Here is a 13,293-nt window from a genome sequence, read left to right on the forward strand (position 1 = left end):
CGCAGCCGCTGGACTACACACGCCGCTCTCCTCCGGGAACGTAGTTATACGCGCTGGAAATCAGCTAACATGGCATGATGTAATGCGGAAAAAATTACGAAACTTGCTTTGAGATTTAATTACTCTTATACTTCATTTGGTTTACCTTTTGTTTCTATGGCAATTTGCCTTTTTTATAAAGCGAGGTCAACGGTTAAGATTTAGTTCAAATATTTGGAATAAATAACTCTAATCAACTGTAAATATTTCGGTAGTGATGCGGTAGTGTTTGTGTTTTTATTTCTACGATGAGTAAACTTTTTTTTTATCTACAATGACATTAGCAAAATTGAAGTTAATAAACGTCAAATGTCAAAGTTACATTTAGCTTAGCTAGCACACACACTACTGCACTGATGCTGAATGATGAATGCGCCCACTTCCCATCAATATTTTAATCAAACGCTTATTTCATTTCTCAAAGCAAACGTATTGAATTCTCATAGCTTTGAAATACTTATATCAAAAACTATTTTAAATTGAGTTTATCATTAGTAAATTATTATAACATAACAACATTGAAATGTGTTTTGTTTTGATCTGCCACAGTTGAACACGAATCTAGTGTTTTGAACGCACCTTTTTGCGGATTGGAACGGTGAGTATGCTCTTTGAAAAGCTATTCCGAAACCTTCTTCAAGCAAATTTAGGTTCAGGACCATTTATTCTTGTCCAATTTAAATAAAACAATTAATATAAAAAATAGCACAAATAACTACGTAGTTTTAAGTTAATTAAGTATTTTTTTGTTAATTTTGGTTCAATAGCCTGTAATGGTAAAAAAGGGATTATTGTACGTCTCTAATAGTGAAACATTATGAACGACTGGAAAAAAAAGTGAAATGACAGAAGTATGCGATTACTAGTGTGTATGTGTACTAATGTGTAGAACAAAATGTCAGGTTCAAAGAAAATGGTAATATTTGTTTGTTATTAATCGTATTTTAGTTTTCTTCACAACGGCTAATCGTTCCCTAACAACTGGCGAACACTTTCGTCCCCGTCCAGATCCTTAACGGAGCCGTGCGGCTATATTCCACCTGACTTTTGCACTTAAACTTTTGTGTAATTTCCAGTCTTCTGCGATGTTTCCACCGTCGTAACCCACAAAATAGCTATTCAATTCAGGATCAAGATTTTAGCTTTGTTCATCATCGCCGACGGCTCGAAACCGTCGTCGCGCGGTCTAGAGCTAGGGATGACGGTGCAGTTTGAAGGTGCGATGTTGAACTTTGAGGACGGCGATTTGCAGATGCTGCGAGTGCAGTCCGCGGAGGGCACGCAGCGCGTGGAGGCGAGCGGCTCGGAGTCGACGGCGGCGCTGTACGAACGCGTGCACGAGGCGCTGCGCCTGCGCTCGTTCGCGTTCGCGCTGCACCGCGACCGCGCGCGCCGCGAGGAGCTCGCCTCCAGCAAGTCGCGCCGTCTGCAGGACCTCGGCCTGCAGCACGGAGACATGCTCTACCTCAGCCCCGTCAACGGAGCTGTTCTGTTTGAATCACAAGCTGAAGCACAGGTACTGAATCCTGAGGCTTTACTGTCTAACACTAAGATACCTTGGAATCACAATCGTTTTCACCATTTCTTTCTACCGCATGGTATGAGATATGGATAGAAAGAGATGGTGAATGCTATCACGAGTTTGTGGGACAGACGATATGGTCTCTGATCAAAGATGATTCAATGGTGGACCATTTATTACACACCATTTACACGGGTGACATCTATTTGGCATACTTTATATTGTCCAAAACTTTTTACGCATAACAGGTTTCGTTTAATTTATTTATGACAAATCTTAAACTTGCTGTATATGCTGAAAAATGGTTTACCCGAATTTATTTTAGCATAATATTTATTAATTTTACTATGCATAATCTTGTTTAGCATATTTGTAATTCAGCCGAATTTTGATAGGCCGAAATCCTGTCCAAAACTATGTCCGAAAATAAATTACCTAATTACTATTGATGACTAGAAAAATAAGTTATTAAGGTTAGAATTGTAAAATTGTAATTAATATTTGATACTTGGATTGGCGAAACAGTAAAAGGGGGACGGGCTGGCAAAGCTGTTAAATACATATGAATATTTGCTTTCCAGACATAAAATTGGTGGTAACAATATTCAAAGTTACATTAAGGGGCTGTTTCACCATCCATTGCCATCTCCGTCTATTCAAACAAAACAAATAGAGACGGCATCACATTTAACCGTCAGTTAACACTAATCAATGGATGGTGAAACAGCCCCTAAATATGCGAAAGTAACTAATTTAAGCATAAGTAATTTTCTGCCTGAACAATATTCGGAATTCACAAATTATGAGTAAAGCCCATTCGGCTTACATTGGTTATGTGTAAGAGAATTCTGCATAAACTGTTATGCGTAAACAGTTTTGGCATAAATACTATGTGGTGTAAAAAGATTATGCAAAATAGAAGTTTATGGCATAAAAAAATATGCGTAAACAAGGGGAACCCATTTACACCACTGCGCTGTGCATTGTGCATAAAGCAGCTAGCATGGGCATCAGCAAATGTGCTAGTACAGTCAAGTGCAAAGATATTGACACGGGTAAAGTTGCAAAAATATGTATACACACACAACCTTAATGTTAACTGCATAAAGTTGTGTATATTTATTTTTGTAACTTTGGCCCTGTCAATATCTTTGCATTTGACTGTACAACTACTGTACTTAATGTATATTGCAGATCCCAGAGCATTGTTTTATTGTTTTGTAGGAATCAAAAAAAATAAGTGGCTGTCTAGAATATTAAGTTATTCATCTTTTCTATACTTGGTTTGGATAGGTGTAAACAAACATCAGCTGCCAGATTTGGTACATTCAAGGTTTTATACATTTTGCTTATCTATCGTTGTAATACAAACTAGACTAGTGTAAATGTAAATTTTTATAGTTTAAATGGGGAAATTTCAATATTTAAGATATTAATTCACTGATTTCTTCACATTTAGTTAAATACCTATACAAATCAATGTCCAGTAGTAATTTAACCACACGTTTTACCTTTATCAGGACAGAAACAAAGTGATATCAAAATAGCTAACCAGTTAGTTATAGTACATTGTGTCTTAAGGGCGGTAAATAAGGAATTACGAACGAGAGTCTATTAGAAGCCCGAAGTCGAAGACTGAGGGCTTTAATGAGTCGATGTTCGTAATTCTAGTACCGCCCTTAAGACACAATGTACTTAAGATACAATGTTTTCATCACATTTGCGAGTAAAAATATATTTTTAAAAGAAAAACTATAATTTTTCAAAAATTGCCGATACCGCTGACTGCGCTCTTGGCAGCGCTCTGCAGCATGTGCATGGCGCGCGTGGTGCGTGTGCAGCGCGCGCACGGAGCAGCCACACCATGCAGTAACAAACTCATGCGACCGACCACGGGTTTCATGACAAGCGCATTAATTAAGGTTGAGGGTTTTATTTGGGGGGTTGCAACCAAGGTAGCCTGCATGTTACGACACTGTTTACGAGCAAGTGTGATGAAAAATTTATTACAAGGTGAATCATTCAAATGTTCTAGGCATCAAATAATGAAGACGTTCACATGGAGGCGGGTCCTTCCACCTCCACAGCGATGGACACAGCGGCGCCCCCTGCATCAGACAGCAAGCTAGTCGAGGATGAAGTTGACTTACAGCTATACCAGATGTCAGGACTCATACAACGACAACGAGATGACAAACTGTGAGTCAATTGCCAGGAAAATTGCTTGTACTGGCTGCTTACATCTGCTAATTTCATAGAAAACAATCTTATGGTTTAGAAGCTTAGGCATTATTGCTACAAGATGGCACATGACTGACTGATTTATCTCAAAACACTAGGTTGTGAAGGGTTGCTAAACGTTTTCATTTATTATCTAAGTTTGTGTAAAGGAATCTGACCCGAATGGTATAATTAAATGATAATTATTGTCTCAATCACCAAACCCATCTGTTCTCAGTCTAAACTAGCTTTCTGATGGTATATTTATGTACTCTAACTAGTTTGAGCTGTTTCATTATCATTCCCGAGTGTTACGTAATGAATGTTGTTCTAACATGACCTGTGAACCAGCTGCGTGATTGATTATTGTGTTCTAAAAGTCAACCACTATATCATATCATCATTGCTTGTTTGCCATCCAGTCAAATAAAAAAATAAATATCATTCATGATGCATGTGACACTAGTTTTTAAAAGATTTAAAATGGTGAAGCACTTTCATGTCAATCACATCTGCTTCCTGAATGACCATTTAAAGTTAACGGGCACTAGCCTTGGCTGAACTTTGCTGAGCTGATAAGATTAGCTTCAAGACAGCATAGCATGACAACACAAGAATGACATAATTGTTTTTGAAAGTAAATTAAATAAAACTAAGGAAAAATTTAAGTTAATGCATTATATTATTGTCTAGTTATTTGTTGAGCTACGGACACTACATTTGTACCACATAAAAAAAATGAATAAAAAAGTTTTGTTTTTCGATCCTGAAAGAGTTTTGAAGGTAATTTTCATTCATCTATGCACCAGTTTAATAACCGTGTCGCGTTTTCCGCACCAGTGACACGGTAATTAAATTAGAGTTGAACGAGAATGGCTGCCACCATTATCCAGATCTGTGTGCTCATTCTAATTACCATGTTGCTTTTGCACGACAATAAAGTGATATGGTATGGTGTATGGTATGTAATGAGGGCTATCGTTTTTGGTCTCACTAGATGGCGCACTGTTGCGTGAGGTTTTTAAGTGTGGCTTTCAGAGTCTGTTATTACGGGCGTTAAAACAAAGTTTAGATTAAAATCATATTTAATACACCTTAAAACCTTACTATAAAAATATCCAGCAACCACAGTGTTGCTTAGGCCCGTTTTGTTCGGAAAAAAAGGGAGGACAAAAGTTTTCGAAAGACAAAACTGTCTCAAAACAGACATTCATTGCCCCATAACGCATAATTGCCATAATTCATTTCAGGTAATGCAAAATATTCACAAAATTATTCTTATTATAAATAAACCCGCGTAGTTCACCCAAAAACTATGAGATTTGACATTTCGGAGACCTCACGCTACACTAGCGCCCCTAGCGGCGAATTCATTCGCGATAGCCCTCTAGTTAGGTGCACAGATAAATGAGAATAGCCGTTAAATATCTTGAGAATGTGATGTTAAAGCTGGTGTGTGTGGTGGGTGGTGCACTCGTCACTCGTCACTCGTCACTCGTCATGTGCATTGTGCAGGTGCCGGCACAACTCGGCGGGGTGCTGCGTGCACTGCTCGCCGCTCGAGCCGTACGACGAGGGCTTCCTGCGCGCGCAGAACATCAAGCACCTCTCGTTCCACGCGTATCTGCGCAAGCTGCAGGCCGGCTCCAAGTTCGTCGACCTCCGGGAACCCAGCCTCACCATCAAACCAGGTGCCCGCCCCGCCCAGAATACATACAACGACAGTTTTTTGTCAGGCTAATATCACTAGATGGCGTTGTATTCAGAGATCCGTTTCACGTTACGGTCTTGCTTACGATTGGCGCATTCAGTTATTCTCGCATCACAAACTTGATGCAAATGGCAAAGTAGTGAACGGATCTCACGATATTAGTGCCGGCTCGCCTTTCATTAGTAGTGATGGCTGATATTGAATCAGTGAATTACATTTTCAGCCTAATCTGGACTTATTATCTACTTCACCATGGGTCATTTGGTGTGGTAGAAATTATCGATCAACGTTGATCAATCCATTCTACTATTACTTGATGGAATCGATCAACAATCGATTCGACAGCGAACTGTGGGTTGGTAAACGTAGATCGATATCTACCTATCCATTCTAATGTCTAGCCAATTTATCAATACCATAGTTCCATGGCATCAATCAGCGATCGATTGGTGTAGTAATAGTGACACGGGCAATAATAGAATGGCAAGTGAAATGAGTGTCGTTGTTGTTGTGTCAGGGTGCAGGGAGCACCCGCCGTGGCCGCGCGGCGTGTGCTCGAAGTGCCAGCCGGCGGCGCTGTCGCTGGCGCGGCAGGCCTGGCGCCTCGTGGACAACGTGCTGCTGGAGTCGCCCGCGCTCGTGGACCGCTTCCTGGGCTACTGGCGCGCCAGCGGCCACCAGCGCCTCGGGTACCTGCTCGGCCGCTACGAGCCGCATCCCGACGTGCCGCTCGGTAACTATAACACGCACGCCACCGACGGGGTCCAATAGACCATATCATCAGCATCAGCCGGAAGACAATTATTGTGGTTCGACCAGTCGTCATCTCTGCGACTTGATCAATATTAGTGAGGTTGTCCGGTGTGGCCCTCAGGCATCCGCGCGCGCGTGGCGGCCATCTACGAGCCGCCGCAGTCGTCGTCGCGGACCACGTGACGCTGGCGCCGGACGACCCGCTGGACGCGCCGCTGGCCGCGCTGTGCGACCAGCTGGGCCTGCGCCGCGTGGGCTGGCTGTTCACGGACCTGCTGCCGCAGCCCGACCAGCCCGGACGGGTGCAGTGCACGCGGTCAGTACCAGTACACACACACACGCCCCGACCCGGCCCACTTACAATACGTCCAAGTCAAGTCAAAAATATCTTTATTCAATTTAGGCTAAAACGAACACTTATGAATGTCAAAAAAAATCTACCACCAGTTCGGAAAAACCTCTGTTGAGAAGAATTCGGCAAAAAACTCAACGAGGTATGTTTTTCTAAACATATTAACAATATTATTAAATTATTAAATTGTATACATCACAAGTATTTAACACAACTTTATTTTTAACACAGTAGGTTCGCTATTTGAAGGGATCGCTAATGCGGATCGGAATTATTTCCAAATATCCCTGTCCATGATATAATCATTAAATTTTTAATACGCCTTAGATATTAATGTCTTCTTGACAACAGATATGAATTTTGTATCCGTTTCATTTATAATATTTTTTGGAATTTTATTATAAAAACGTATGCAATTTCCCAGAAACGACTTTTTGGTTTTAGCCAGTCTGTAAGATGGAACTTTAAGCTTCACTGTGTTTCTAGCAACCTTTGGCTTATCGACGTTAGTGGGAAAATCACAAATGTTCTTTTTAACACACATGATTATTTCAAATCATAAAGCGACGGCAGGGTTAGGATACCCGTTTCCTTAAAAAAAGACCTTAAAGATTCACGCGTCTTCAAATTATAAATTGCTCTAATTCCTCCCCATAAAATAAGTCCGTACGAAATAATGCTATTAAAGTAAGCATAATACACCAACCGTGCCTATGTGGCTATATTATTTATTTGTGGTCATATTATTCGACGTACGTAATGTTCTATTTCTCTCGTCACAACCGGCAGGCAAGAGAGACAGAAGACTTGTACTTACTAGTTTTAGCAAGTAATATATATGTGTGTGTGTGTGTGTGTGTGCAGCGGCGTGGAGACGCACTTCCTGTCGGCGCAGGAGGTGGTGATGGCGGCGCACTTCCAGAGCCAGCGGCCGCACGCGTGCCGCCACGCCGCCGCCGGCCGCTACGGCTCCAAATTCGTCACCGTCTGCGTCACCGGTCACTCACTATTTCTTTATTAACTAGCGTTAGCGTTTAGGTACCCGCGGCTTCGCACGCGAAAACATTAGGTACAGCGGTTGAATTGAAATTACAGGATTTTATTAAATTCTCGTGGGAATTCCCTAAACTTACATCGTGATTTTCATTGACGTTATTTTATAACAACCATGCCAAATTTCATGAGATTTTATCCCTATCCTGTGGGAATACCGGAATAAAAAGTAGCCTATGTGTTATTTCAGATGTCCAGCTATCTACATACCAAATTTCATGACTCTAAGCCCAGCGGTTGTTATTTCAAGATATTATCCCTATCCCGTAGAAATATGGAGATAAAAAGTATCCTATGTTTTAATCCAGGTTATAAACTAACTTTCTACCAAATTTCATCCAAATCCGTCCAGCCGTTTCAGCGTGAAGAAGTAACAAACATACTTACTCACTCACAAACTTTCACATTTATAATATTAGTAGGATTGTACAATTGTCTCGTTCTATTCGTAGACATCTATGATCTTCAATCTTCAAGTAATATGTCTGTCAAATTTCAAGTCCATTAAGTAAGACACACGAGCGTAGCGAGGGTTTCAAGTCGACACGAATTGGCAACGAATTTGTTTTGACGTTATCGTATTGCAGGCGACAAGACGAACCAGATCCACCTGGAGGGCTACCAGGTGTCGACGCAGGCGATGGCGCTGCAGCGGGCCGGGCTGCTGCTGCCCTCGCGGGACGCGCCCGACCTGGCCTGCGTGCGCGCGCAGCCCGGAAGCATCGTGCCCGATGTGTACTACACGGTCAGTGCACTGCCAGGGGCGGCCAGGCGCGGCCCGCTGCCAGCTCGCGGGACGCGCCCGACCTGGCTTGCGTGCGCGCGCCCTTTTCTTCTTTCCGAGCTTTTATACTAATGTACTATTTTTTGGCCGTATGTAAATTTGACAAACGTAACGACGCGCCTCTGCTGCTTCGTCTCACCGGGCGAGTCGCTTCACTAGTTATTATCGTCGCTCAGAAGTCGGTCGTATGTTGTATTGCAGGAGAAGGACGCGTACGGCAACGAGGTGAAGACGGCGGCGCAGCGCGTGCCGGTGGCGTTCCTGCTGGTGGACGTGCCGGTGGGCGTGCCGGCGGCGCCCCCCGCGCCCCCGCCGCCCCCCACCTTCAGCCCGCGCGCCTCGTTCCCGCCCGCGCACCGCCCGCTGCAGGCGCAGCTGCAGTCGCCGGCCGCGCTGCACCACCAGATACAGGAGGCCGACACCTTCCTCGAGGTGAGCGACAAGCCGACAACGAGAACGCACGCAGACTGTGAGGTGGCGAGGTCTCGGTATTTTTGTATTTCACCTACCTAGTAGTAGAGAAATTATTGTACGCGACGTCGTATAACCGAGTTAAAAAAAAAGCTCGGGGCGTCTTCTTTAACGTTCGCTACGCTCACATCGTAACTCACGCCGCTCACGTTTCTGACCTGTCATACGAGTGTTGTATAAACCGGTGTCGTGTGTTCCGTCAGGCGATGTCTGATCTCCACACGCTGCTGTACGTGGCGTGCAACGAGTCGCTGGGCGTGGGGCTGGAGGCGCTGGCGCCGCTGGTGCGGGCGGTGGCGGCGCAAGACGCGGCGGCGGCGGCGGCCTGGCGGGACGGCTGCGGCGCGTGGGCCACGCTCGAGCACGTGGCGAGGGCCGCCGCCGCCCCGCCCCCCCGACCACGCCCCGCCCTCCGCCGACCTCTGGGTCTGCGCGCTCTGCACCTTCCACAACGAGGCGCGCCGCGACGCCTGCGAGATGTGCGCCATGCCCAGGTGAGCCCTCCGCCCTCGGCCCTCAGCCGCTGTATCCGATCAGTTCGGTCGGTCGCCATCTTGAACGTCAGTTCCTAACGACGTCGTCGAACTGACTGAAGAGTAGCCATGGCTGCTCTGTTTGACGCCCTTTGGATTCCGGAGATAGCCATGGCGTCCCAGTTAGGCTCTAATGGTGATTTTCCACCGGCGAGGCGAGACGAGAATTATAATTTTTATGAATTCTCGCGCCCGCCGTATTCAATTCTCGTCTCGCCTCGCCGGTAGAATATTACCGTAAGACTGGCAATAGTTATTTGTGTCACAAGGGAGCAAAATGGTGTATTTACGGCGAGGGCGTACATTGAATCCAGAATGTAGCGAAGGATTCTACAATAGAATCGTGAGCGTAGCGAGGATTCTAAAGTGAAAATTACGTAGTTTAGTGGATTCTGAAGAAATGTCCAGCAGCTGACTCCCGTAATGAGGGATTCAAGTGTTAACGCCCAAAATGAAAATAATTTTGCTCCCGAGTGGCTCATACAACTTTTCACACCGAGCATTAAAAAAGTTACAAAAAAAAAACTAAATATTATTAAAGAACAACAGCATAGAAAATGGCGTGGCTTTACAATTTTATCAACTTCAAAAAATGGCATTTACAATATAACTAAGAAAAGCCTTGAAAAGAAAAGTTGCACTTTGCTTCCTCTCGTCAGGGAGGAAAAGTTACTTTTCTGAAGGAGAGGTGTGAAAAATAATTTACCAATGCGTTGCACTGCAGGAGCAACGCGATGTAGGCAGTTGGCTGGTCACCGCCACCGCAGCGAGCGGCGACGCGCCGCACCATTTTGTATGCAGCGGCCGGAGGCGCCGGCGACTTTTGTATGCGAGGGACACGACGAGAAAAAGATGAAATATACAATGCGTTGTATGACACGCTTTTTATTGCTGCGGCACAGTCGCTAACAGACCAGAATATGCCATTTTATTATAGCCAGCTTTCTTCCAGCTTCAGTCAAATCTCAATTTGTATTGTACAGAAACTAATATTAAAAGAAATGCTCAATTTAAAATCTCAGCGATTATTTTATTGATCATAACATTTATTCGAAATAAATAAGTAAATAACTTCTGAACTGGTACCATAATTAGGGCTTTACGTCAATGGTATATCGTTGAGAATCTAGTGCCACCTAGTGTTGAATAGTGGAAAGGAGAGACTCGTGGTTTCGCCGAGTTTAATTACGCAGATTTTCGTTTCGCAGACAACTATTGGCAGATTTTTCTTTTGGCCGAGCAACGTGTGGTATAATTCGTTTCGCCGAGTAAACGTTCGAGCAAACGTTGAAAATGTGTAGTAATTGATCGGCTAAACGAATTTCTGTTATTAGTTGTTCGGCTTACTGACTCACAAGCCAACTGAATAGTTTACTAAAGGTTGAGTTACAAAACGGTAGTCTTGGAAACAATACATTTGCGTACAATTTCATTAGCGTACCGTTACTCGGCGAAACGTGGTCTGCCAATCACTTATTTGCGTAAAAATTGTTGGTGAATCATTAGGTAAAAATAACGATCACCCGATAGATGTCGCGTATTTGCAATGTAAAATGAACTTTGTGCGAAAGCCTTTAGATGCAACAGAAATGAACCGGATGCTACTCAATTGACAACGAAAATTGACATGACGTCTATGCTCCGGTAAACTCATATTATTTATACTCACATCTCTCGTTGGCATGCTATTTACTCTAGTTTGCCATCTCCGTGGCTTAAACTGCCAAGGATTTAAATACCAATCTATCTATTTATCTATCGATAGTATTGCACAAAAAGAGATATCGGGTAATATAGCCTTTTACCGATTAAAACTATCGATTTTTGGCATCACTATACTGAAGAGTGGACATTTTGCAGTGTGGCCTATCTGATTGGAGGACGTTGTGACAGAATGGTTTCAGTAAGGTGGATCTTTTGGTCCAATATTTTCCCAGGCGGTGTCCAGAAGTGCTAATAAAATTTCATCTCCCAATAAAAATAGTAGGCAAAGGAAACGATACAGTCGATTTTGTAAAAATACTTTATTTCAATATGTACAATTTAGTAACTAGGCGCCGCGCAACCAGCGCGCGCGGCGGGCTTACGGCTGACGCGCCGTACGCTAGCTTACACTTTAACACGATATATTCGAATCATATATACGCTACCTACATGTATATACAATGAACACGAGTGCGATTTTAAATTTGAAACATATAAATTAGACTCGTCCCGACGCGTCGAGTTAGCAGCACATGCGACGTTCTACGGGAGTGAATATTGTGTGGCTCGACAAATATTCCAATACGCATCAATGCATGAATCATTACATATAATATTCTCTTACACGGTCACAGCTACATCACTATAAATACAACAGCTGTCAGAGTCAGGGCTCGCGGTCGCTTGGGATGTTTGGTTACCCGTTTTAGTATTACTCTGTAAGTATTAGACACTAGTCGCTGCCGATACCGCTACCGGGAGGACAGAACAACTGAACAGTAAGTGTTCGGTTAGTGCCCGGTGCATGAGCCGGCAGCCGGACGCGACTGCGGCGGCGGATGCTCTCTACTCGTCATTTCATAAAACAATTAGCTAAAATGTATACATACAATGTCTTAAAGAATCTTTTTTTTTTCTTCTTTTAAAATATTTGACTTAACTAATAAATGTTCGAAGAATAAAGACATACTAGAAGTATCACAGTGACTAATTAAGCAGGGATTATCCCACCTGTATTTCCCTTCGTCACATTAGCTCTTTTGTTTGATTTCACGAGGTTTCCATTTAGCTTCTACAAATGCTCATACGACCGGGGACGCTGGAGGTGTCCCAGATTGAAGTTCGTCGATAAGTCGCCGAACATTGCTTTATGTTGAAGTTTCATAGCTAGTGCGTCTTTATTCTTACTATAAATTGATACTATTTTTTTTAATTTTTACATTTTGTATTTTTTTCGGGGCCCGCAGCGGCGAGCAGTCGCAAGGCTGACATTGCGATCGTTGCAGACTATTTTTCGATTCGTTCGAGATAAAATTGGCCTGAAAGAAGCCGAAACTATTGCTGACGAATATTTTTTAGAAACAGATATTAATTTCCTTATGTTTCTCAGTGAAAGCTCGTGAAAGATCAGCGAAGCAACATTGTGATGTATGTAATCTCAACCTTCACTAAGCCCGTGTGGCAACTGAAGCACCAAGCAAGCGTATATGCTATTAATAAAAAATAGTCTGCGTTATTTCCCTTACAAAGCGCCCGCAGTGCCCGCGCTGCGGGCGAGATGACGTTCATTATGGTCTGTCATGGCTCCAAAACAAAAATAAAACATTACAAAATTGCCACGACCATCATTTTAGACGTGGAAGTGACTAATCGTTAATATTAATTAGATCATTTAAAATTTGGTATAAAATACCGGTACCTAGTACTAATACATGTCACTCGAATACAACTTGACCAGAAATGTACCCAGAATCGAAAAATAGAGAGTCGTTCGCATGCTCCGAGGTAACTCGCAACGCATCGTTTATCTCACCGTTAAAGCTCGAGTTCGTAATACTGGCACATTCAATTACGACATAACTAGTAGCTTAATATAACATTTCTGGTCAAGCTTCAATCGTAATTTCAAAGGCACCGTCCCGAACAATCGAGACTGCCGGTCAAACTCCATCCATAGACAATCGACACAGAAATTTGGAATCAACTAGATACAATCTTCGGCGCCTCGTGGACGCTGACTTCGCGCAAATCTACGCGACCGTCGGCTGAATCATCAGGGACGAATAAGAGCAGCTTCAGGGGCGTAGGTTCCGGGCTCGGCGGCGGGGGCGGGCGGGGCGGGGGTCGGGGGCCGCCCTAGTCCCTGGGCGG

General features: G+C 43.5%; 1 pseudogene; it reads left to right on the forward strand.

The window, feature by feature from the left end:
• Positions 1–847: 847 nt before the first annotated feature.
• Positions 848–10,459, forward strand: LOC141429313 (nuclear protein localization protein 4 homolog; annotated as a pseudogene).
• Positions 10,460–13,293: the final 2,834 nt, after the last annotated feature.

Source organism: Choristoneura fumiferana, chromosome 6, assembly GCF_025370935.1.
Source record: "Choristoneura fumiferana chromosome 6, NRCan_CFum_1, whole genome shotgun sequence".
In the NCBI taxonomy this organism is placed as follows: Eukaryota; Metazoa; Arthropoda; class Insecta; order Lepidoptera; family Tortricidae; genus Choristoneura; species Choristoneura fumiferana.